This window comes from Lissotriton helveticus, chromosome 1_1, assembly GCF_964261635.1.
Source record: "Lissotriton helveticus chromosome 1_1, aLisHel1.1, whole genome shotgun sequence".
Classification (NCBI taxonomy): domain Eukaryota; kingdom Metazoa; phylum Chordata; class Amphibia; order Caudata; family Salamandridae; genus Lissotriton; species Lissotriton helveticus.
This window is the reverse complement of record NC_136057.1, coordinates 1,501,631,508-1,501,654,789: the sequence shown is the minus strand read 5'-3', so window position 1 is coordinate 1,501,654,789 and position 23,282 is coordinate 1,501,631,508. Positions and strand designations below refer to the sequence as shown.

Here is a 23,282-nt window from a genome sequence, read left to right as displayed (position 1 = left end):
TATACTAAAAAAGTGGTATAAGAGATACCAATCAATCAGTGGTTAGGCCTAGGGCCTAGGGAATCGCTGGGAGCAGTCGGGACAAGCAATGCTGAAGTCGGGAAAAGCCCGCGGGATTCGGGTGCAGTGCTTAAAGCACACGCATGCACCAATGTTAAGTCAATGGTGCGTAAAAGTTACACAAACAGAGTTTTAGGATACTTCCGCTGAACCTAGAAGGACAAAACTTTAGACACAGACCCTAGAGGTGTGTACCAGGGTGGGAACACCGGCGTTGCAATGTTACCTCACCCACAGGAAGCGGATGCATAGGGTCGAAGTGGCGTCGGGTTTCGTCACGCAGGTTCTGGGTGCTTGAAGCTGAAGATGCTGCAGGCGATGTGAAGGAGAAGTGTCCGGTGTGATCCAAGGGTGGATCAGAGTAGAAAAGTACCTGAAAGCAGAGGGGACAGAGTCTGGGTCACTCAGCAGTGACCAGGGTGGAACCAGGACGGAACCAGGCAATGTCGGGCGCAATCAGGTGGTTGTCAAGGAGGTTCTCTCCGCTGCCACGTGGGCTCTTGGGAATCTGCGATGTCCAGGAGCGGGTCACGATCTGTCCCACGTAGGCTCTCACCGTCGGCGCTGTCGGCTTCAAGATTGGAGCAAACAACACTTGGCAAGAGCAATCCACACGGAACTGGAAGATTGCTTCTCACTCGGACCAGGAGGGTCATAGCGGGGGCTCCTTTTCAAGAGAGCTGGTGCAAATCTGGAGCAACCAGAATCACAAGTCGTATTTAGGTTTTCGCCGGCAAGGGGCCACAAGCCAGCTGGAAAGTGACCGGGCCAACGCGTTGAGCCAAAGAAAGCAGAAGGGCCCCACGCAGCACTCGTCGAGTGTAGAGGGGTGAGCTTCGGTGCAAGAGTGGCTCAGGGTTGGGGCTTCTCAAACCCCGGTGTACAGCTTCAAGGGTCAGCAACATGTAAGATGGGACCCCCTCAAAAGTACAAATTATGGCCAAGGAACAGAGGGGAACAGAAATAAACAATATGTAAAGGGAGTTCCTTCAGTGGCCGTATATTTCAATTGTGTGTATGCATCTATGAAATATCAAAAATAGGTGACAGAAAAAAAGTTAATTCTAGACAGAAATCATTCAAAAGTTCTATGTATTTTATTTTCCTTTTTTATAAATATAAGTTCATATAAATACTGTTTTCAGAGAATTGCATAGAAAATACATCTATTAATTACAAAATTTCACAAATAACACAGAAAGGTCATACAAATAAGCAACAAGAGTAATACCCCTTGGTAACAACCATACCAATCAACTTGCTCACGTGCTGCCAGTCATACCACAATCACACCACATACTCAGATAGAAAAAGGAACTGGATTGTAGTTAGCTAGATCACAAAGCTATTGTTGTTCTAGGGCTCCGAGATGTAATTGTCGGCCCTTGTAGCAGGTCTACGCGCGTTTCGGCAGCTCTAGGCCACCTTCATCAGGACCTTATTCATCATATAGTGCACATACCAGGGGATCAAACAGAGAAGAAATACCTAAAAGAAAAGACAAATCTGTCACCACAGCATCATCAAATAAAAATATACACAAAAACCAATTTTTCATTCACTGTTAAGCTAAACTAAGGGGGCTCATCAACGTGACCATAGTGGAAAAGTAGTAAACCTCTCAGAGCATATTTGTTACTGAATTTTTGAGCAAGGATTGGGAATAAAGACACAGTTATACTAAGTCCATTATAAAGACACACAAAAAGAAACCTTAGTGAAAAAAGTCATATACCTCTCAGAGCATATTTGCAATCGAATTTTTGAGCAAGGATTGGGAATAGAGACACAGATTTGCTAATTCCATTAAAAAAAGGGGAAAACCTAATCATATGATGAGAGTTTAAGCTCATAGTGGCACACCATGCCTAGATCCTAAAATACTCACAGTGTAACCCAAGAATATCTTTTCATTTGTAATTTTATCGATGAAGTCAAGGGTAAGATAAAAGCAGATACCCAGCATCTACATAGGAATTAAGAAAGGCTGTAAGTTGAAGTGTACTGGAGGGACTAGCTGAAACTGATTTGTTTTCCAAAGTTGGAAAACTTACCAATGGCGCCACTCGCGATGAAGACAAAAAACGTGTAAGCTTCAGAGCTTCATATCATGGGTAGGTAAACGCTGTGTTCCGTTTTGATAGCTACAGGGAAAGGTATAAATACCACGATGTCATAACTGGTGTTAGAATTATAAGGAAGATGCTACAATTAAGTCTGTGCATTCTGTCGAACAAAACCTTTTTAATAATGTAGATGAGTAAGGCCCTGATTGACATACCGGAGTGGTCGTGGAATATCCGTATTGTCAAATTTTCGGAGAATGCACCTTTATGTCCGATTATCAAAAAGAAGATCTCTAATTTATGCGGACGGCGAGGGGAGTTCTGTTGTTTCAGGATCTATTATTAAATGAAAAAATAAAGGAGTCCTGTTTAGGCCGATAAAGTGCACATAATTTTAGTATCCAAAATAAAATCCATTCAAAAGGGTGTGGGCTTACTTCTATAGGCGACGACAGTCCATTCCATGGATAAAATGCATTACAACCACCAGCGACCCTGAAAATGTTAAAATATATGAACGTTATGTACGTTAAACAAAGAACAAGGGTCCACTAAAATAAGGTACACAATGTTTCTAATGTTTCAGCTACATGATAGTACAGGAAAGGAGCACGTCTTATATCGTGCAAAAGTCCATGACTGGATAGAAAATGGTTACTTCGGACTTCTAATACTGCAAGATAAACTAAGTGCGTATCTAGTCGGCTGAAAGTACGGCAGATATGACATTACTAGTTTAAATTGTCAAAATATGCTAGCCGATGGTGAAAACCGGTCCTGTTATACGGCGTAAAGGAGATGGCTGCTACGGACGCCTACGGCGGTAATGTGCCTATTGGTCGCCTACCTTGTGGTCCGTAATGGTACGACGTGATCCCTCGCCGTAAACGAGACCCTCAGCAAACAATCGCGGGGGCCCGCTATGTCTTTTAAACCGTCCGACGAGGCTATAAGTCACGCGAGAAGTTGCAAGGTACGTGACGAAATGAGAGAATCTCTCATCATGAGCATAAACATAGGACTACGAGGTAACGTCCATATTACTAGTACAGAACGGTGGAAACTAGTTAAACCGCAAGTATAGATAAAAGTACGTGTCTTTCAAAAGAGGCCATCAATTTAAAGATGTCTATTTAGCTGGGAAGCACGTACAACCTAAACAAGTAGAAATTAATAATACATTTTTAAAAAATAAATTAACACATATCCAGGTCATGTATGCAAAATGCATAAGAAAATGGGCAAAGTTCCTGCATAACGCGATAAGTACTACACCAATTACTGTAATGAAGTCTCCTACTAGCAGGAAGCAATAGACAAGCTGTGTTTCCTGTAGGTTTCCTGTCGGTTTACCGTAGGTGACGCATACTGAGATATACTGAGTCAAGGGGAGAAATCTTTACTTGGTCACATACCAAGATAGTTCTTCATTTAACCCTCGTTTCACACTGTCCAGAAGGTAGATCCAAAAGGTTTCACGTTTTTTTCGAGTAATATCACTCGATTGCCCCGTTTTAGGTGTAACCTTTTCAAGGATAGACCATTTGATCTCATTCTCCTTATGGGATTTCTCAATACAGTGTTGGACTAACGGGGCTGACAACTTTTTGGTCCTAATGGCGGACTTATGTTCACTGAAACGGACGCGGAACTCACGACCCGTCTCACCAACATACGCCAAGCCACAGTCACAAAATAAAATGTACACGATGTTGCTGCTACGGCAGTTTGTAAGAGATCGTAGTTTGATCTGTTTTTCATTATATGTGATCGTGTCAGATGTAATCGCTGAGTCACAGGCGTGGCAGGAGCCACACCTGTGGTTACCTACAACCACTGGAAGTCCTGTAATGGAGAGCTGGTTATTGAATTGAGAATTTCTAGTGGGAGGTCTGGTATGAACCAGCATGTCCCTCAAATTTCTATTCCTCCTATATGCAAGCATTGGGAGAGGAAGTGGAGAAACGTTCTCATCCGTATTCAGAATTCTCCAATTTTTATTGATAATGTTTCGGATCTTATGATTCAATGTGGAGTGGTTAATCACACATGTGATCCGATTTTGTTTAGCCCGGGTGTTGCCTTGTAGGAGTGCTGATCTATCATAGTATTTAGCCCTTTTGTAGGCTTGTCGCACAAGGCGGTGTGGATAACCCCTCTTAAGCAGCCTTTCTTTGAGTGCATCTCCATGTTTATGGAATGAGCCAATATCCGTACAGTTCCGGCGAATTCGTAAAAATTCACCGAAGGGTATAGATTCCCTTTGGCAGTTCGGATGGTAACTGCCAAATTCCAGGATGGTATTTTTGGCAGTGCTTTTCCTGAATAGACTGACTGTTAAATGTCCGTTGGTGCCTGCAATACTGATATCTAAAAAGTCTACTTTTTGAGTGCTCAGGTTCATGGTGAACCTCAGGTTGGTATCACTTGCATTGAGCCAAAGGTAGAAAGCCTGCAGTTGTTCTTCCGGTCAATTCCAAATAAAAAAAATATCATCAATAAAACGCTTCCAAACAAAAATATTCTCAAAAAATGGGGCCAGTTCGTTGTAAATGTTTTTAAGCTCCCATTCTCCCATGAATGTGTTAGCCACACTTGGGGCACAGGAAGCCCCCATAGATGTACCCTTGATTTGTTTAAAAATCTTCCCATTGTACTCAAAGTAATTGTTCATCAACACAATCTCCAAACACTGGAGAATGAAGGTATCAGGGCGGTCAGACGGGTATCTCATCAAAAGGTCTGACACTGCCTGTAACGCTCGACACTGAGGGATGTTAGTGTATAACGCCTCAATGTCGAGCGTCACCAGTATGTCTGTATCAGGATTGAATGGCAAACCCTCTATTTTGTTAATTATATCCCCGGTATCGCGGATATAAGAGGCATATTTTTGGGTTAAAGGACACAAAAACCTGTCCACATACTTTGACAGTGGTTCAGTACAAGAACCAATGGTCGAAATTATAGGTCGCATGGGTGGATTAATTTCTGATTTATGTGTCTTAGGAAGACCATACAAAACTGAAGTGGTGGGGGTTGTTTTGTTAAGGAAGACATACTCATCTTCACAGATGTATTGGTGGTAGAAGGTGTAGAGGATTTTACACCTACTAATGACTTACCCGTCTACAATTTGTCCTCTATGATTTTTAAATCCGAGGACTTAAAAGTACTCAGTAGGGGCTTGTCATTCGTTCCTATTATCCACCTCAATAAATTTCAATTACATGAAGATCTCTAGGCCTTCTTCCGCAAAGTCAGATTAAACAAAATTTTTTTACTGACCGTCCACCTATTGAGGAAGATAACAATCTGTCAGGCTGTAAACCAGCATCGACCTTTACACCGACTCTGGATATGGTGGGCACAGAGGTACGTATTTTTGAACAGAATGTTCTTCAAGATATCGCGCGGGTTATAAAAAACCCCTATACACCTCAATCTAATCTCTCCCGTTTAGAAACAACCTCTTTGAATGAACTAAAAACCAATCCCTCCATAGTCATCAAGCCTTGTGATAAAGGCGGGGGTATTACTGTGTTTGATAGAGCAAACTATGATGACAAAATGTTGGAAATGCTAGCTGTGACAGAACACTATAGACCGGCCCAGCGGAAGGAATTGGACCGCCTTAACAGACACATTCAAGAAATGACCCAGGTGGCCTTTTCAGACGGTTACATCTGCGAAGATGAGTATGTCTTCCTTAACAAAACAACCCCCACCACTTCAGTTTTGTATGGTCTTCCTAAGACACATAAATCAGAAATTAATCCACCCATGCGACCTATAATTTCGACCATTGGTTCTTGTACTGAACCACTGTCAAAGTATGTGGACAGGTTTTTGTGTCCTTTAACCCAAAAATATGCCTCTTATATCCGCGATACCGGGGATATAATTAACAAAATAGAGGGTTTGCCATTCAATCCTGATACAGACATACTGGTGACGCTCGACATTGAGGCGTTATACACTAACATCCCTCAGTGTCGAGCGTTACAGGCGGTGTCAGACCTTTTGATGAGATACCCGTCTGACCGCCCTGATACCTTCATTCTCCAGTGTTTGGAGATTGTGTTGATGAACAATTACTTTGAGTACAATGGGAAGATTTTTAAACAAATCAAGGGTACATCTATGGGGGCTTCCTGTGCCCCAAGTGTGGCTAACACATTCATGGGAGAATGGGAGCTTAAAAACATTTACAACGAACTGGCCCCATTTTTTGAGAATATTTTTGTTTGGAAGCGTTTTATTGATGATATTTTTTTTATTTGGAATGGACCGGAAGAACAACTGCAGGCTTTCTACCTTTGGCTCAATGCAAGTGATACCAACCTGAGGTTCACCATGAACCTGAGCACTCAAAAAGTAGACTTTTTAGATATCAGTATTGCAGGCACCAACGGACATTTAACAGTCAGTCTATTCAGGAAAAGCACTGCCAAAAATACCATCCTGGAATTTGGCAGTTACCATCCGAACTGCCAAAGGGAATCTATACCCTTCGGTGAATTTTTACGAATTCGCCGGAACTGTACGGATATTGGCTCATCACATAAACATGGAGATGCACTCAAAGAAAGGCTGCTTAAGAGGGGTTATCCACACCGCCTTGTGCGACAAGCCTACAAAAGGGCTAAATACTATGATAGATCAGCACTCCTACAAGGCAACACCCGGGCTAAACAAAATCAGATCACATGTGTGATTAACCACTCCACATTGAATCATAAGATCCGAAACATTATCAATAAAAATTGGAGAATTCTGAATACGGATGAGAACGTTTCTCCACTTCCTCTCCCAATGCTTGCATATAGGAGGAATAGAAATTTGAGGGACATGCTGGTTCATACCAGACCTCCCACTAGAAATTCTCAATTCAATAACCAGCTCTCCATTACAGGACTTCCAGTGGTTGTAGGTAACCACAGGTGTGGCTCCTGCCACGCCTGTGACTCAGCGATTACATCTGACACGATCACATATAATGAAAAACAGATCAAACTACGATCTCTTACAAACTGCCGTAGCAGCAACATCGTGTACATTTTATTTTGTGACTGTGGCTTGGCGTATGTTGGTGAGACGGGTCGTGAGTTCCGCGTCCGTTTCAGTGAACATAAGTCCGCCATTAGGACCAAAAAGTTGTCAGCCCCGTTAGTCCAACACTGTATTGAGAAATCCCATAAGGAGAATGAGATCAAATGGTCTATCCTTGAAAAGGTTACACCTAAAACGGGGCAATCGAGTGATATTACTCGAAAAAAACGTGAAACCTTTTGGATCTACCTTCTGGACAGTGTGAAACGAGGGTTAAATGAAGAACTATCTTGGTATGTGACCAAGTAAAGATTTCTCCCCTTGACTCAGTATATCTCAGTATGCGTCACCTACGGTAAACCGACAGGAAACCTACAGGAAACACAGCTTGTCTATTGCTTCCTGCTAGTAGGAGACTTCATTACAGTAATTGGTGTAGTACTTATCGCGTTATGCAGGAACTTTGCCCATTTTCTTATGCATTTTGCATACATGACCTGGATATGTGTTAATTTATTTAAAAAAATGTATTATTAATTTCTACTTGTTTAGGTTGTACGTGCTTCCCAGCTAAATAGACATCTTTAAATTGATGGCCTCTTTTGAAAGACACGTACTTTTATCTATACTTGCGGTTTAACTAGTTTCCACCGTTCTGTACTAGTAATATGTACGTTACCTCGTAGTCCTATGTTTATGCTCATGATGAGAGATTCTCTCATTTCGTCACGTACCTTGCAACTTCTCGCGTGACTTATAGCCTCGTCGGACGGTTTAAAAGACATAGCGGGCCCCCGCGATTGTTTGCTGAGGGTCTTGTTTACGGCGAGGGATCACGTCGTACCATTACGGACCACAAGGTAGGCGACCAATAGGCACATTACCGCCGTAGGCGTCCGTAGCAGCCATCTCCTTTACGCCGTATAACAGGACCGGTTTTCACCATCGGCTAGCATGTTTTGACAATTTAAACTAGTAATGTCATATCTGCCGTACTTTCAGTCGACTAGATACGCACTTAGTTTATCTTGCAGTATTAGAAGTCCGAAGTAACCATTTTCTATCCAGTCATGGACTTTTGCACGATATAAGACGTGCTCCTTTCCTGTACTATCATGTAGCTGAAACATTAGAAACATTGTGTACCTTATTTTAGTGGACCCTTGTTCTTTGTTTAACGTACATAACGTTCATATATTTTAACATTTTCAGGGTCGCTGGTGGTTGTAATGCATTTTATCCATGGAATGGACTGTCGTCGCCTATAGAAGTAAGCCCACACCCTTTTGAATGGATTTTATTTTGGATACTAAAATTATGTGCACTTTATCGGCCTAAACAGGACTCCTTTATTTTTTCATTTAATAATAGATCCTGAAACAACAGAACTCAGTCCCCTCGCCGTCCGCATAAATTAGAGATCTTCTTTTTGATAATCGGACATAAAGGTGCATTCTCCGAAAATTTGACAATACGGATATTCCACGACCACTCCGGTATGTCAATCAGGGCCTTACTCATCTACATTATTAAAAAGGTTTTGTTCGACAGAATGCACAGACTTAATTGTAGCATCTTCCTTATAATTCTAACACCAGTTATGACATCGTGGTATTTATAACTTTCCCTGTAGCTATCAAAACGGAACACAGCGTTTACCTACCCATGATATGAAGCTCTGAAGCTTACACGTTTTTTGTCTTCATCGCGAGTGGCGCCATTGGTAAGTTTTCCAACTTTGGAAAACAAATCAGTTTCAGCTAGTCCCTCCAGTACACTTCAATTTACAGCCTTTCTTAATTCCTATGTAGATGCTGGGTATCTGCTTTTATCTTACCCTTGACTTCATCGATAAAATTACAAATGAAAAGATATTCTTGCGTTACACTGTGAGTATTTTAGAATCTAGGCATGGTGTGCCACTATGAGCTTAAACTCTCATCATATGATTAGGTTTTTCCCTTTTTTTAATGGAATTAGCAAATCTGTGTCTCTATTCCCAATCCTTGCTCAAAAATTCGATTGCAAATATGCTCTGAGAGGTATATGACTTTTTTCACTAAGGTTTCCTTTTGTGTGTCTTTATAATGGACTTAGTATAACTGTGTCTTTATTCCCAATCCTTGCTCAAAAATTCAGTAACAAATATGCTCTGAGAGGTTTACTACTTTTCCACTATGGTCACGTTGATGAGCCCCCTTAGTTTAGCTTAACAGTGAATGAAAAATTGGTTTTTGTGTATATTTTTATTTGATGATGCTGTGGTGACAGATTTGTCTTTTCTTTTAGGTATTTCTTCTCTGTTTGATCCCCTGGTATGTGCACTATATGATGAATAAGGTCCTGATGAAGGTGGCCTAGAGCTGCCGAAACGCGCGTAGACCTGCTACAAGGGCCGACAATTACATCTCGGAGCCCTAGAACAACAATAGCTTTGTGATCTAGCTAACTACAATCCAGTTCCTTTTTCTATCTGAGTATGTGGTGTGATTGTGGTATGACTGGCAGCACGTGAGCAAGTTGATTGGTATGGTTGTTACCAAGGGGTATTACTCTTGTTGCTTATTTTTATGACCTTTCTGTGTTATTTGTGAAATTTTGTAATTAATAGATGTATTTTCTATGCAATTCTCTGATTGAAAACAGTATTTATATGAACTTATATTTTTAAAAAAGGAAAATAAAATACATAGAACTTTTGAATGATTTCTGTCTAGAATTAACTTTTTTTCTGTCACCTATTTTTGATATTTCATAGATGCATACACACAATTGAAATATACGGCCACTGAAGGAACTCCCTTTACATACAGCTTCAAGGGTCACTCATGGGCTGCACGGTCAGCGTCTCGTGGTCTTTTCAAGATAGCGTGCCCCATGCTTCCGGTCGCCTCCACGGGTCTCAGCTCTGCAGGGACTGTGGGTCGGGCTGTAAGAAGGCAGGCAAGCTTGATCTCGTCGATCTCTGTTGCTCGAGTTCCGGCGGGAACTGCAACAAAGCAGATGTTGAGGTGCTGGATGGTGCCTGTTTGCACAGGGTGGTCACTCCTTGACCACAAGGGAGATTCTTCAGTCTACTACGTTGATTAGGATGTCGAAGGGTCCAGAGTTTCGTTTCTTATGTTTCGTCAGGATAATCTGAAGTGCATTGGCACTGCTCCCATTCTTATATCAATCTAGGGGCTGGATTACCTGCTAGGTCCCCTCCTATGGGTGGGACCCAGGAAGGGGGTGGGTACACCCCTTTCCTTTGATCCAGGCCGCGCTGGGACAGGGGCTGGGGGGCCCCAGAACCGGTTTGGCCGGATTATGCAAGGGGCAGCCTTGTGCGCCCCAAGTAGTGTCTGGTTTCTTTCAAACCTCCCTGCTACAATCCACTATCTCCTGTCCGGGGTGGTGTGACACCTCCCTGCGACAGGAAATCCTTTGTCCAGGCCTCCTTGGCTCAGTTTTGGTCAGCTGCAGGGGGCCAGACCTGTGTCTGTGACAGAAGCATCCATTTTGTGGATCTGAGGCTCTTTTAAAAATTAACCGCATTTCAGTAAAGTAACATGTCTTCTCCCTCTAGAGGGGTGGAATGCTATCCCCGTCGCCAGGACTGGCGAGGGGATAGTATTCCAAATCGTATGACACCTTACACGACATGTTTTGATAAAGCCAAGCCAAAGTTGCTATATAACCGCGAGGATTATAATGCACTTAAGAGTATATGGTATGGCATTATCCCGGAACTGCTTAGGGAGTTGTTCCCGACAGCTGCAGACAGGCTCAGCTCATGCTAGAGCTCCATCTCACATTAAACCACGCACTCTGCCTCCAGGATTGATAAGGCCTTCCATAGGAGTGGCTCACAGGTTTATATGTGTCCAGATATAGGTTTAGATATAGGTATACTATATCTAAGCAAGGGGTGATTACACCATCTTGCCCCAGCTGAGTGATCAGCCAGTTGTGTCAATTTAAGAACCAACCAGGGGTGGCAAAAGAAATGCTGCAGCCCCTGGTGGGCCTTGGTGGTACCTATGCCCTGGGCACCTATAGTGCATGGTACAGGGGCTGACAAGGAGTCCATTGCCAATCGTGGTATGTACCTATAGCACATGTATTACTAATTTAGAGAGAGAACAGCAGGCTGGGGGTCTGATTAGCAGGCCCACAGCCTCAGTAAGTCGAAAACCAGTTAAGCAAAAAGCAAACATTTGGGGTGACCATAGGATAGCAGACCCTACTCTCCTACACCTGTAAAACAGCCAAACGATCTTTGACATCAAAGGGTTTTTGTTCCTCCACTGAAGTCTGACTATTGAGGTCTTCGATCATCATTCTAGTACCAAACATTAATTCATACGGAGTGACTCCACCCAGCGAATTTCTTTTGGCAGATTGTTAAGACTACGTTGGACACTTGTTATATGTTTGAACCACCCACCACTCGAACCTAATACCTTAGCTGTTATGGATTTCTTTATGTCACAGTTTTTTCTTTCCACTACCGCATTTCCCTGAGGATGGAATGGACTAGAGTATCGCAATGCAATTCCCAAGCTGGCCATGACCTCCTTGTAAGCTCGAGAGCTAAACGCAGGACCTTGGTCAGAATGTAGCGTGCCAATTGCGTATGTGCCGATAAAGACTCGCAAATCCTTTAGAACAGTTCTGGCGTCAGCCGAGCGCTGTCGCCACATCCAAATAAATCTTGTGCATGAATCCACAGCGACAATGATGTATTTATAGTTGCCATCCCTTGTTAAGGGACCACAGAGGTCCAGATAAACACATGCTAGTGGTTTATCTGAAATTATAAGGGGTGTCTGTGCAGGTCGCTTCACTGTAGAAACTTTCATTTTTTGGCAGATTTTACATTCTAGAACATAGTTTCTAGTTTGTTTCCTCTTGCGCGTCCACCAATATCTTTGTTTTAATAAAGATACTGTGGCGGAAATGCCTGCGTGTGAAGATGTCAGTCCTTCATGTGCTGCTAAGATCAGTCCTAACCTATGTTCCATGTTTGGAATTGCCCTATTCCCCACTCCAGGGATTCAAGCAAAAGGAACATTATTCGCATCAGTTATATATGAGTACTTTATTGGAAAGCCTTTCGGGAGTGTCTTACCACTGTCTTTAACTGACGCAGTGACAGCTTGCATTATTTCGCTGTCTATTTTTGTTTTTGACCGAGTAATCGCAGCTACGGAAGCCGTTTGCACAGCTGCCTTCGCGGCTTCATCAGCCAATGAATTCCCTGCAACGTGAACGCCATCATGCTGATGACTCAGTGTATGAATCACGTGAGTCTTTTTTAGTTCTTTCTGTAAAAGAACTACTTGTTCCCAAAGCGTTTTATGCCTAATTGTGCCACCTTTTGCGTCTTTGAAACCATTTTGGGCCCAGTTCTGTAGATACTCATTGTAATATTGAACGCAGTAATACGAATCGCACACTATTAGTGTGGGGAATTCGCGATCAGTATTTTCAAGCGCCATCTTGAAAGCCTGTAGTTCAGCTCGCTGAGCTGTACAGTCACTGAGTGATTGAGTTTTAGTGACCATAGGTCTGAATTTACCTTCTCGCCAACGACCTTTAACGATCGCGCACGCAGCACTATAGGCTTGTTTACCCCCAACTGCGGGCTGTGCTGATCCGTCTGTATAGATTATACATCCGTAATGTTCTAGAGGCAGAATTTCAGTCGGCATTGGACATTCGTATTCGTATTGTAGGAATTCTTGTGTCTTTAAATTTGGGTCAAAGACATATTCAACGTCTGTCGCAGCAAGAGAATTAACCCATTGTATCCATCTTGGATGTAAAGCCTTAGCATTAGGAATGCTTGCCTTTGTTACTGCCTCTAAGGCAGGTACAGGTGTAACGATCAATATGCGTTTACCCTGTGCCTGAGTTCTTTCTTTTGCTACTACGGTTTGAACCGCTGTCAGAATTTTTTCTGTTGAAGTACATTTCATTTCTGCTTGTGTGTACAAGTGTCATTTGAATGCAATTGGTACCTTTTCTCCTTCATTAAAGGTCAGGTATGTGAATCCGCATTTCCCTGGGATGACACGGATCGTGAGATTGCGCACATTATTGCGTGTATCTAATTTTGTTTTAGTCAACATGTCTGTTTGTACTGAACGTAAAATTTCTGTATGTGTTTGAGTCCAATTAGTTGGTTTGAAATCAGTTTGATTAATTCATATAGAGGTTTAACCCTTTCTGCGTAGTTTAGAACACAAGTTCTTCCAAAAATTCAGGAAACCTAGAATTGACTGTAAGTTCTTCAGCGTTTTCGGAGGTTGGAGCAGCGCACATTTCTCTAGAAAGTTTGCTGCCAGACTTTTGCCTTCACTTGATAACTCATACCCTAAGAATAGGACGTTGAGGTGGGCAATTTGTGATTTCTTAAAATTGAATTTATACCCTTCAGATGCAAACCCAAGTATTATGGTGTTCACTCTTTTCAAGTGCACGTCCAAATCATCGTCTGTAAGATGGATGTCATTGACATAAGATAATGCCTCATCATCGAACATTTGTAGTATTTCTGCTACTCTGGCTGAAAATAACCCCAGACTATTCTTAACCCCTCCCCTGCTGGTGACGGAACCACTCCGTCATCAGCTGTGGTCGCGCTGTGCTGATGGCGGAGCGGTTCCGTAACCCCTGCTCGGCACGCCATCGCGGCACGGATTCTGCGCCTGCGCTGAGCGTTCCATTGAGCGGGCGGGGCCGTGACGGAACCGCTCCGTCATGAGCACAGCGCAACCGCGGCTGGTGGCGGAGCGGTTCCGTCACCAGCATGTGCCCGCAGCGGGGCCGCCCTGCCCCCTTAGCACTGCGGCGGAATAGCCGCCGCAGTGAAGGGGTTAAATCCCTGGGGGAGATGGCAAAATTGCTGCTGTAACCCCAAGATTGAGAAAGCGGTCAAATGCCTGCTTTCTGGTGCAATGTTTTGACAGAAAAAAACCATTTGAAATGTCTAATGTGGCTTTATATTTTTTGCGCACGATGTTATTCATCAGTGCTGTACTTTTTTTTTGGGTGAAAATTAATTTTATTGCAGGATTCAAACATTGACATATTCAAGTATGAGAATTGTATCGAATACATTTCACGAATGTATAGTCCGTGTATTGAACAAAATCAGATATATAAATTATTGTAGTTTTCATTAAGTCCCTCATAGTTACAACAACTCCCCCCTCCCACTAAGTACCCCGGCACTTATATACGTCAAATCACAAATCTTTCATACTGTGTTCGTAGCATCTTGTAAAAAGGAAGGAAAATATATCAGCAGTGTCCAATAGCTCTCTGCCATTTCCAGTTCACTCCTAATGTTAACATAACAACATGTTCGTATTGTTGCACTGTCCTTTCGTTCTGTCTCTTTGCACCTGGTGTGCATCCTCTGTTTCCCCATTATGGGTTCAGCGGGGAAAAACAGGGGAGGGAAAATGGGAGGTGAAGGGGGTGAAAGGACGGGGGGGAGGGGGGGAAGAGAGGGGGGAGGGGAGGAAGGGGGAGATTGGGGGGGTGGGGACGGTAGTCTCTTTTAGTTAATTTTGCAACTCTCCATCATTGTCTCCATTCGCTGTGGGAGGCAGGCTAACATCATCAACTGATTCAAAATCTAGTAGTATTGCATTCCATTCCAACGAAATGGGGTGTTTACGCAAGCCTCTATGCTCCTCCCGCTGTAATTCTGTACCCTCTGCTTTCCCCCACCTCAGCACTTCCTCTCGCCAAAGGTCCGGTGCTGGTGGTCTAGCCGATTTCCATCTCATATTTATTGTTCTCTTCGCTAGCAATAATGCCATATCAGCTAAGCGGGACGCTACACTCCTCTTCTTTTCAGTAGGGCCCAACCCCAGTATGCAATATTCTACAGAGGTGTATGGTCTGGCTGGTGCTACCCTGGCTAGTGCTGTATGTATCGTTGTCCAATAGTACCCTAACTTTGGGCATTCCCATAGCATGTGCAATAGCTGTGCGTCGTCTGCTGTGCATCGAGGGCACATGGCTGCAGCATCAGGAAACATGGTGTGTATCCGATGTGGAGTGAGGTATGCTCTGTGTATAATCATCAGTTGGATACATTTAAACTTGGGGTTCCTCGAAACCTTTTTAGGAAACTTCAGTATCCTCTCCCACTCTTTGTCTCTAAAGGCTCTCCCTATGTCTCCCTCCCATCTTTCGCGCGTGGGTTGAAGTGAAGTGGCCCTACCGGTCCTGATGCTGTTCGTTAACCATTTCTTCAACTGGCTACCCGTTCCCATTAAATATTGCATAGTAAGCAGCGGGTTCGTGGGTGGTTCCGTACCAGTCGGTGCCCACGTTCGTGTCACATAGTGTTTAACCCTGGCAAATAATATAAATAACCTCACAGGGGTCTGATGTGTTCTATTAAAGTCCGCAAATGGCATGATGTTGCCATCCACACACAGGTCTCCCCCCTGTGTGACGCCTGCTTCATGCCAATCAGTTAGTTCGTGTTCTGTTAGTGCATTCATCCCAAGTGGAATCCCCAATAGTGGTATCGTGGGAGCATATGATGTTGTCGCATCCGTATACCGCACTGCCTTCTTCCAGCAGTCAATAGCGAGTCGAAGTAGAAGTGGTGCAGATCCAGGTATTTTGATCTTTGGCAGCAATAGTTTATGGATAGCGCCGTTCGCTCTATCCGCTTCTGTCATTCTTATCTCATGTAGATTGCGGCCTGCCAGCCAGTAAGCTAGCCATTGCAGTTGGCATGCGTAGCTATATGCCTGCAGCTCTGGTAATCCCATGCCTCCTTGTGTGGTCGGTAGTTGTAACTTGGCGAGACTAATGCGGCGCCTGCCGAACCCCACACCAGTTCTGTCAATATAGTATTTAGTGCTTTAAATGTACGTGTGGGAATCATAAGCGGTAAATTCATAAAGTAATAAAGAAGGCGGGGTAGGACCACCATCTTAGAGATGGCGACTCTTCCGGCCACCGAGAGCGGCAGCGTGTTCCAGAATTGTACTTGCACCTTTAAGGTGGTGATTGCTCTACCCAGGTTCCCATCCAACATGTCTTTCGTCTCTCTATATATTTGTATCCCTAAGTATTTGAAGGTCGTTGTTGCAATCTGCACGTAATAGGGGGTGAATCGCAGCTGTGCGTCCTCCTCCGCTTTACCAAACCAATACCCATATGATTTAGTGTTGTTTATCGTGAGGCCCGATATGACTCGAAAGTCCTCAAAAATTTTCGGTATCGGGTCTAGACTGTCCCTTATGTCCCCTATATATAGTATGATATCGTCCTCATAAGCCGATACTATATGCATCATTGCAGTCCTCCGTATACCCCTGTGTTGTGCAAATGCCCGGAGTTTATGTAATAGTGGTTCCAATGCGAGGATGAACAGCAGGAGCGATAGTGGGCATCCCTGCCTGGTGCCCTTCTCAATGCTAAGGGGGCTGGAGATGCATTTATTAGTGCGCACTCGTGCCGATGGTAGTGTATATAACAGAGTCACCCAAGCCACAAACGCGGGTGGGATTCCGAATTTACTGAGTGCTGCGAGAATGTAATCCCATCTAAGGGAGTCAAATGCCTGTTTCAGGTCTAAGGATATGCAGCCGTTTACCGCGTCTTCATGAAGCATAATCTGGCTTAGCCTTCGTAGGTTCATCGCCGTACTCCTGCCGAGGACAAAACCACATTGGTCCGAGTGTATTATGCTCGGGATATATGGGGCCAACCTCATCGCCAATATTTTACTAAGAATTTTGTAATCCGTGTTTAATAGCGAGAGCGGCCTGTAGTTCGCAAGTTGGAGCCAGTCCCTACCAGGTTTTAAGAGTGAGACTATCAGTGCCTGTAACGTCGTGGGTGGGAGTGCAGTAGAGTTCAGTGACTCTAGATAAAGCACGTGTAAATGCGGTATAAGAATGTAAGCATATGTCCCATAAAACTCAGCTGGTAGGCCGTCGGTCCCGGGGGTTTTACCCCGCGGTAGCGCTCGGCTCGCCTGTCTTATTTCTGCAATCGTGATGGGGCGAGCAATGTCAGTACTCTGTTCCGCCGTGAGCCGCGGGACATCAAGACCCGTCATGAAGTACTCAAACTGTTCCGCAGACAACGGCGGATGTCGCTCGTATAGTACTTTATAATATTCCTGAAACGTGTTGTTTATGCCCAGTTGTGTTCGGACCGGCGCGCCCCGTTGGTCGGTCACTTCCATAATGGGAGTATACACAGGAGCATCTCTCACCAATCTTGCCAGTAGGGGACCCGATTTATCCGCTTGGGCATGTTGTCTACATGTGTATTCTTTATATAGTCTAGGATTCTCAGCTCCTCAAGCAATTCAGTGTGATGAATGTGTGCCTCTTGCAACTGCGTGAGTTGTTCATTCGTGCCCGCTGCCTCGCTCTCTAGCATCGCCAGCCTCCCCATCTCTTTTCTCAATCCCTCTAGTACTGTGTGCCTCATGCCCACTTTCATACTCATCGCTACGCCTCGTATTAATACTTTGAAGGCGTCCCATTCAACCTGTCTCGAGCTAGCTGTGCCAGTATTTAAGGTGAAATATTGTGTAATAGCCTCTGACAGCGTAGATCTAAAGACCGTATCCTCTAATAGTTCCGGCGATAGGCGCCATGTTGGTATAGGAGTAGGGATCCTACCCCAGTGCATCGTGACTTCAACTGGATTGTGATCGGACAACGTCTTCCCCATGTGTTCAGCAGACAACATAGACCCCAACAGGGCCCTAGAGCAGAAGATTCGATCTATTCTAGTGTGTAACTTATGAGGTGGAGAATAAAAGGTGTACTCCCTATGCAATTAATTTTTATTCCTCCATATAGCAGTCAAATCCCAACCATTTGCCCATTGGTTTAGCGCTTCCGCTTGTTTCCTACTTTCTGTTGCATGGAGAGGGGGATGGGAACGATCAAGGGATATATCCAGGACTGCATTACAGTCTCCCCCTATTAGCCAGTCATTCTCCGACCATTCAGCTAGTACTGTGTTAAGCGTGGCGAGGAACTTTATCTGATCCGTGTTAGGTGCATATACGCTGCCTAGTACAATATGGGTTCCGTCTAGTGTCCCCCTCACAAACACATATCTACCCTCTGTGTCTACTCTTTGCTCTATCATTTGGAAGGGAATAGAATTTTTGAGCCACACTGCAGCTCCTCTCGAGAATGCGGAGTAAGTAGTGGCAAACAATTGGCCTTTCCATTTCTTTTGCAGTTTAGCACCTTCTGCACCATTAAGGTGTGTTACTTGGAGGTATGCTACATCCATCTGTCGCCGGTGCAGTTGCTCTAGGATTCTATGCCTCTTATGTACAGACCCCATACCCCGTACATTCCAGGTGCAGATCTTATATGTGTTATGAGTCCCCAAGGCAGGGTGTATTCATCTCAGATGTCGAACCCAGTACAAGTGCCGTGTATTGCATAGTATTAGAAATCATAAGTGCCCGCAGTGCACCAAACCCTCTAACCTTAAGGTCTCCATCGAAAAAGATCCAGAGACCAAACATCAATGCCCAACGTGGGCAACAAAGAAACAAAAGCGTGCCTGCGCCCTGGGGGGTGTGGGGGCACACTCACTAAGTAGCTGCTAACAGGTACAGTGGTCTATCCTGAGTCCAAAAAATACCCTGCTCCTACTTGCCCACCCTCCACCCGCACATCAATATGATACATTACCAAACGCTGTCATCAGTAGTTATAATTATAGGTCATTCGCCTCTTGTGCAGTGATTTTCGGGAATAATTGCACACTAGTGACAGAGCCGGACAGTTCCGTGCGAGAGTACGAGTTGCAGCCCGAGTGTATTTTATGTGAAGCATCATGCGCTGCTAGGGCGTCCGTTGTAAGTAACGTGAGCGCCAAGTTCGGTCTTGAGTTGTCAGACACCCTCCGCCCTTTCGCACTGGGTACCTCCAGTAGGCTGTGTCGTGCCGGGGGTTGAGCCGATTCTCGGTGTGATGGTCCCTCATCCCGGTCATCTTCCATTGGATCCTGTGTGTGCAGGGGGGTGAGTGTTACTTCCATCCACTCCAAAGCCTCTTCAGGAGAGTCAAAAAAATAAGTCTTGTTACCGTGGACAACTTTTAAGCGTGCCGGGAAAAGGAGTGCATATTTCAGATTGTGGTCGCGTAGCTTGCGCTTAACTCCTAGAAAAGTCGATCTAGTCTTTTGGACCGCCGGCGTGAAATCTGGATAGATAGACACCGTTTTGTTTTCAAATTTCAAGGGGGCTTTCTCCCTGGTTGGCCTTAGAACCGAGTCTCTATCCTTATAATGCAGCAGGCGTGCAATCAGAGGTCGTGGTGGGGCCCCTGGTTTAGGTGGTCTCGGAGGTATTCTGTGCGCCCTCGCTACACTGTATAGTGGAGTAAGATCCGTAGGCCCCACTATTGATTTCAGCCAGTCTTCCACAAACTGTGTGGGGTTTCCCCCCTCACTGCGCTCCGGCACCCCCAAAATGCGAACATTGTTGCGGCGCGAGCGCCCTTCCGCCTCATCCACTCTGTCTCTTAAAGTCTTAAGCTGCTGTTCCATGTTCTCAAGTTTCGTTGAGTGTTCAGTCTGCTGCGGAATTAGATATTCCAAAGCGAGTTTGTGTTCCTGGAATTTCTCAGCCATTTTATTGTGGTCGGCTTTCAAAAAGGACATTCCTGTTGCCATTGTATCCATCCGTGCTTCCAGCGCTTTCCTTGAGGCACGTATTTCCGTTAGTATGAGGTCCAGTTTAGCCTCCTGAGTGTCCTTGCCCGTCGGCGGTATAATTTCATTGTTGGAAGAGGCCAGAGGATCCTCTGATCCGGTAGACTGTTGTTCGGCGTCCGCCGCAGGTTCCTGGTGCTTGAGTTTCCTACCCATGATTGAGTGTGGTAAGTGCGCCGCGCTCCGGCTACTCGTGGAACGCTCTGCGGCCTGTGGCAACGGTAGGTGCGCTGAGCAATTATTGACACTATCTAGTTTGCGGGCTGATACCCGATGTACACCGTGTATGGCCACTCCAGTATAGCCAGCAGCCTTCAATGTATATGCACTCGCGTTGTTCAGCCAGTCTGTACTGCACACACTGCCCGCTCGGCAGCCCGAATCTTCTGAGCCCGATCAGAGGGGGGGGGGGGGGGGGAGCAGAGGAGGTCTCCCCAGAGTTGTTTCCAAGGTCGTCTTGCCGCGCGCAGGGCAGGTGTACACTCTTTGTAACACGAGGGGCACAAACCATCTAGTCCGGCAAGAACAGAGTGTAAGGCTTGTGTGATCTCTCTATTTTAGCATGCAGCCGGCCGGGTGTGAAGGCACCATCTAGTGGCAAGGTTGCAGGATATGGCAGCCCAATACTTCACGTGCCCTCTATGAGCAGCAACAGCGTGGCATTCCCGGTGTAATAAATCGGGTCTCAGTATGTCCCCGTGTCCTCAGCCACAGTGATCTCAATGTCCAATGTACCTCTGTCCCTCTCACTCTCCCAGGCAAGATGGCGGCCGTCACTTCCACTCCCGAGTGCTAGCGCAGTGATTCCTCCCCGGGCCGGTGCTCTGGGCTCGGTAAGGCTCTCCGGGGCTCCCCTCTTTAGAATGCTTCCCTCCGCTATTCCGCCCAGCACCTCTCACCGCATATGCCTCCTCCTAGAACTGCGCCCAGTACGGTCCCAGTCAGGAGCGGGTCTCCCCGCGGCGGTGTTGCAGGATTCCGCCGCACTGCACGTCCGCTTACCAGCCAGGGGAGGCAAGCCCGGTGGCTCCGATGTTGTTAGCCCAGCACTTATTGGGACGCGTCGCTCCCAGCTCCGGGCGCCGACGGTAGCACTCGCCCCTCACAACGGACCCGCATCGGCTCCTTCCCTCACTCCAGCGCGCGGCCTCCGACAGGCCACAGGGCCATTCGGCTCTCGGCGGTGTTCCTCCCTCGTAATAGACGGGATCACCCTCAGATTGCCTCCGCCGGTCTCCAAGGATATCCTAAGCAGTTTGGGCAAAGGTGGGCATCAGTTTGGAGCAGGGCTCACAGGATAATCAGCGTGTGTTTCAGGGCACAGGACGGAGCTGGCTCAGATCACATCCTCCATGCTTGGCCCGTAGCCACGCCCCCATTCATCAGTGCTGCACTATGTGAATTTTGCACTGCAAAAGTTTTGCAACCAGAGTTCAGGTGTCTGTAATCCAAAACAAGACGATATCTATTGTCTGGTTTGGAGACCGGAAACAAAGGATTGTTCATAGATGAGGTGCATGTTTCAATCACCCCTTGATATTCAAGTTGATCTAAGATCTCCCTGACTTGTTTTTTAGCTTCTTGCTGTACTGGATACTGCCTCTGAACAGTAGGTGATTTTCTAACTGGATTTTGTGGTGAGAAGAATCCTCATCCCATCCTACGTGATTTTTATATAATGCTGGAGCTTGGACCACAGACCATTTCCTGGCATATGTATATTTTTTATGAATTGGAATGTGATTTGAGAAGGCTGGCATAATTATCTCATCGCCGTGTGGGCACTACCTAACAACTGCAGGTGGCCAGTCTTTTTCAGCTAGAAGTATAAACATTGGAAAGCTTGTCCCAGAAGAGAGCTTTTATTTTTCTAGGTATGTCCCCCTCCATCCGGAGTGTTACTTCATATAACTTGTGGGGTACACTAACCCTGGTGTCTGCAGTTTCAACCTGAATGTTTTCATTCAAGTCCACTGTTTCCAGATGATCCTTCAGAATCTTGCGAACTATGGTTACTTCTTCTGCGCTGTCTAGCATTGTCTGAGTTGTGTCCTCGAAATCCTCGGCATGTCTGATCTTTATGCTTGCTACCTTCTTTTTGGAAAATTGAGCTTTTTTTACTCTGATGAACGGGTTCTTTGTCTTTGGACTTGACGAGTTCTTCTTTGTGTTCTGACCGTCCTCTTCCTTCCGATTTCTGCGAGGAAGTCTGAAAAGATCGAGGGGGACGTTTGTCATTATCTTGATATTTGTCAGGTTTTCTTAAAGTATCCCTATTTCTAAGGTTGTATCTTTTTTCAGAGGGTTCCCGTTGGGGAGACCTACCTCCTCGTTGAGGAGATCTTCCTCTGGACTGAGAGTGTTTCTCTTTAGTAGGTGTCTGTTTAGTGTTCTCCCACTTCTTTTTAGGAGTAGTGAGATTATTTTTAATAAAAGTTTTTTCAGGATTCTCTGTTAGTTGTGGTTTTAGTGGTTTCCCACCCAAACTATCTCTACCTAGTTCTTCATAGGATTTTTCAATAATTCTGTCAAGCTCATAAGGTTGCTCAGTAATGTCTGTTTCTTTTAATTTCTGGCAGATTGCCACTGATGCTGAATCCTCTAATATTGGCTAATAATATAGCCAAGACCTCTTTGAAACCTTTCAGTAATTTCATACATAGATTTAAGGCCGGTTCTGGACCGTATTCATTTTGAATCTGTCTTAGAACGTCTGGTATCACCGCCATGGACGGAACACCATGTGTTTTAGTGTAGATTGAAGCAAAGACTGTTCCCCAAGTGTCACAGTCCTCTAATTGTGGTGCAAACCCCATAGGTAAACAGATTGTCAGAATCCTGTGTTTCTCATGAGGTGTACTATCAGGAAATACTGCCTCTATTTGAGTAATTTTTTTTGCTAACCAGAACGGAATCTGTTCTCGATTTGCTGGTAATTTACCAATGACTGACTGTATAGTCTGTGGTGTGATTTTATTTGTGTTCCCCTGGTGAGGGGTGTGCTGTGGAATTCTTACAGCTGGTTGGACTGTTAATGTCCGCATGACATATTGAACCAATTGTCTATGTATTTTAATTAATTGTTTTAGCTGAGCTAATAATTCTACATCTGACATCCTTTCAATGTCTAGATGTGGTGTATAGCTGGCTAGTACCGGCCATGTAGCTCCTGGTCTACCTAGTGGACCGAGCCTGGTAATGTGATTTTGATGTTTTAGGGTGCCTTTAAACCAGAGCTGATGCTCTTGGTAAGTTAATGGAATTTCAATGTCCTCGAAAGGAACGTATTCCGCTGGAGGTTCCTCTGCTTTGTAGTAGTGGAACTCTCGTGTTCCTGCATTTGCTGCTGGAAACTGAATCCATGAATAGAATACCTCTGTCTGC

At 45.0% G+C, this 23,282-nt stretch overlaps 1 protein-coding gene and 1 pseudogene across 6 annotated transcripts in view; one reads left to right on the top strand and one right to left on the bottom strand.

The window, feature by feature from the left end:
* Window positions 1-23,282, top strand: part of FIRRM (FIGNL1 interacting regulator of recombination and mitosis) — a 3,243,174-nt gene that overhangs the window by 3,166,272 nt on the left and 53,620 nt on the right. The gene's annotated exons all lie outside the window — the stretch shown is intronic.
* LOC144799588 (uncharacterized) lies at window positions 8,177-13,141 on the bottom strand (annotated as a pseudogene).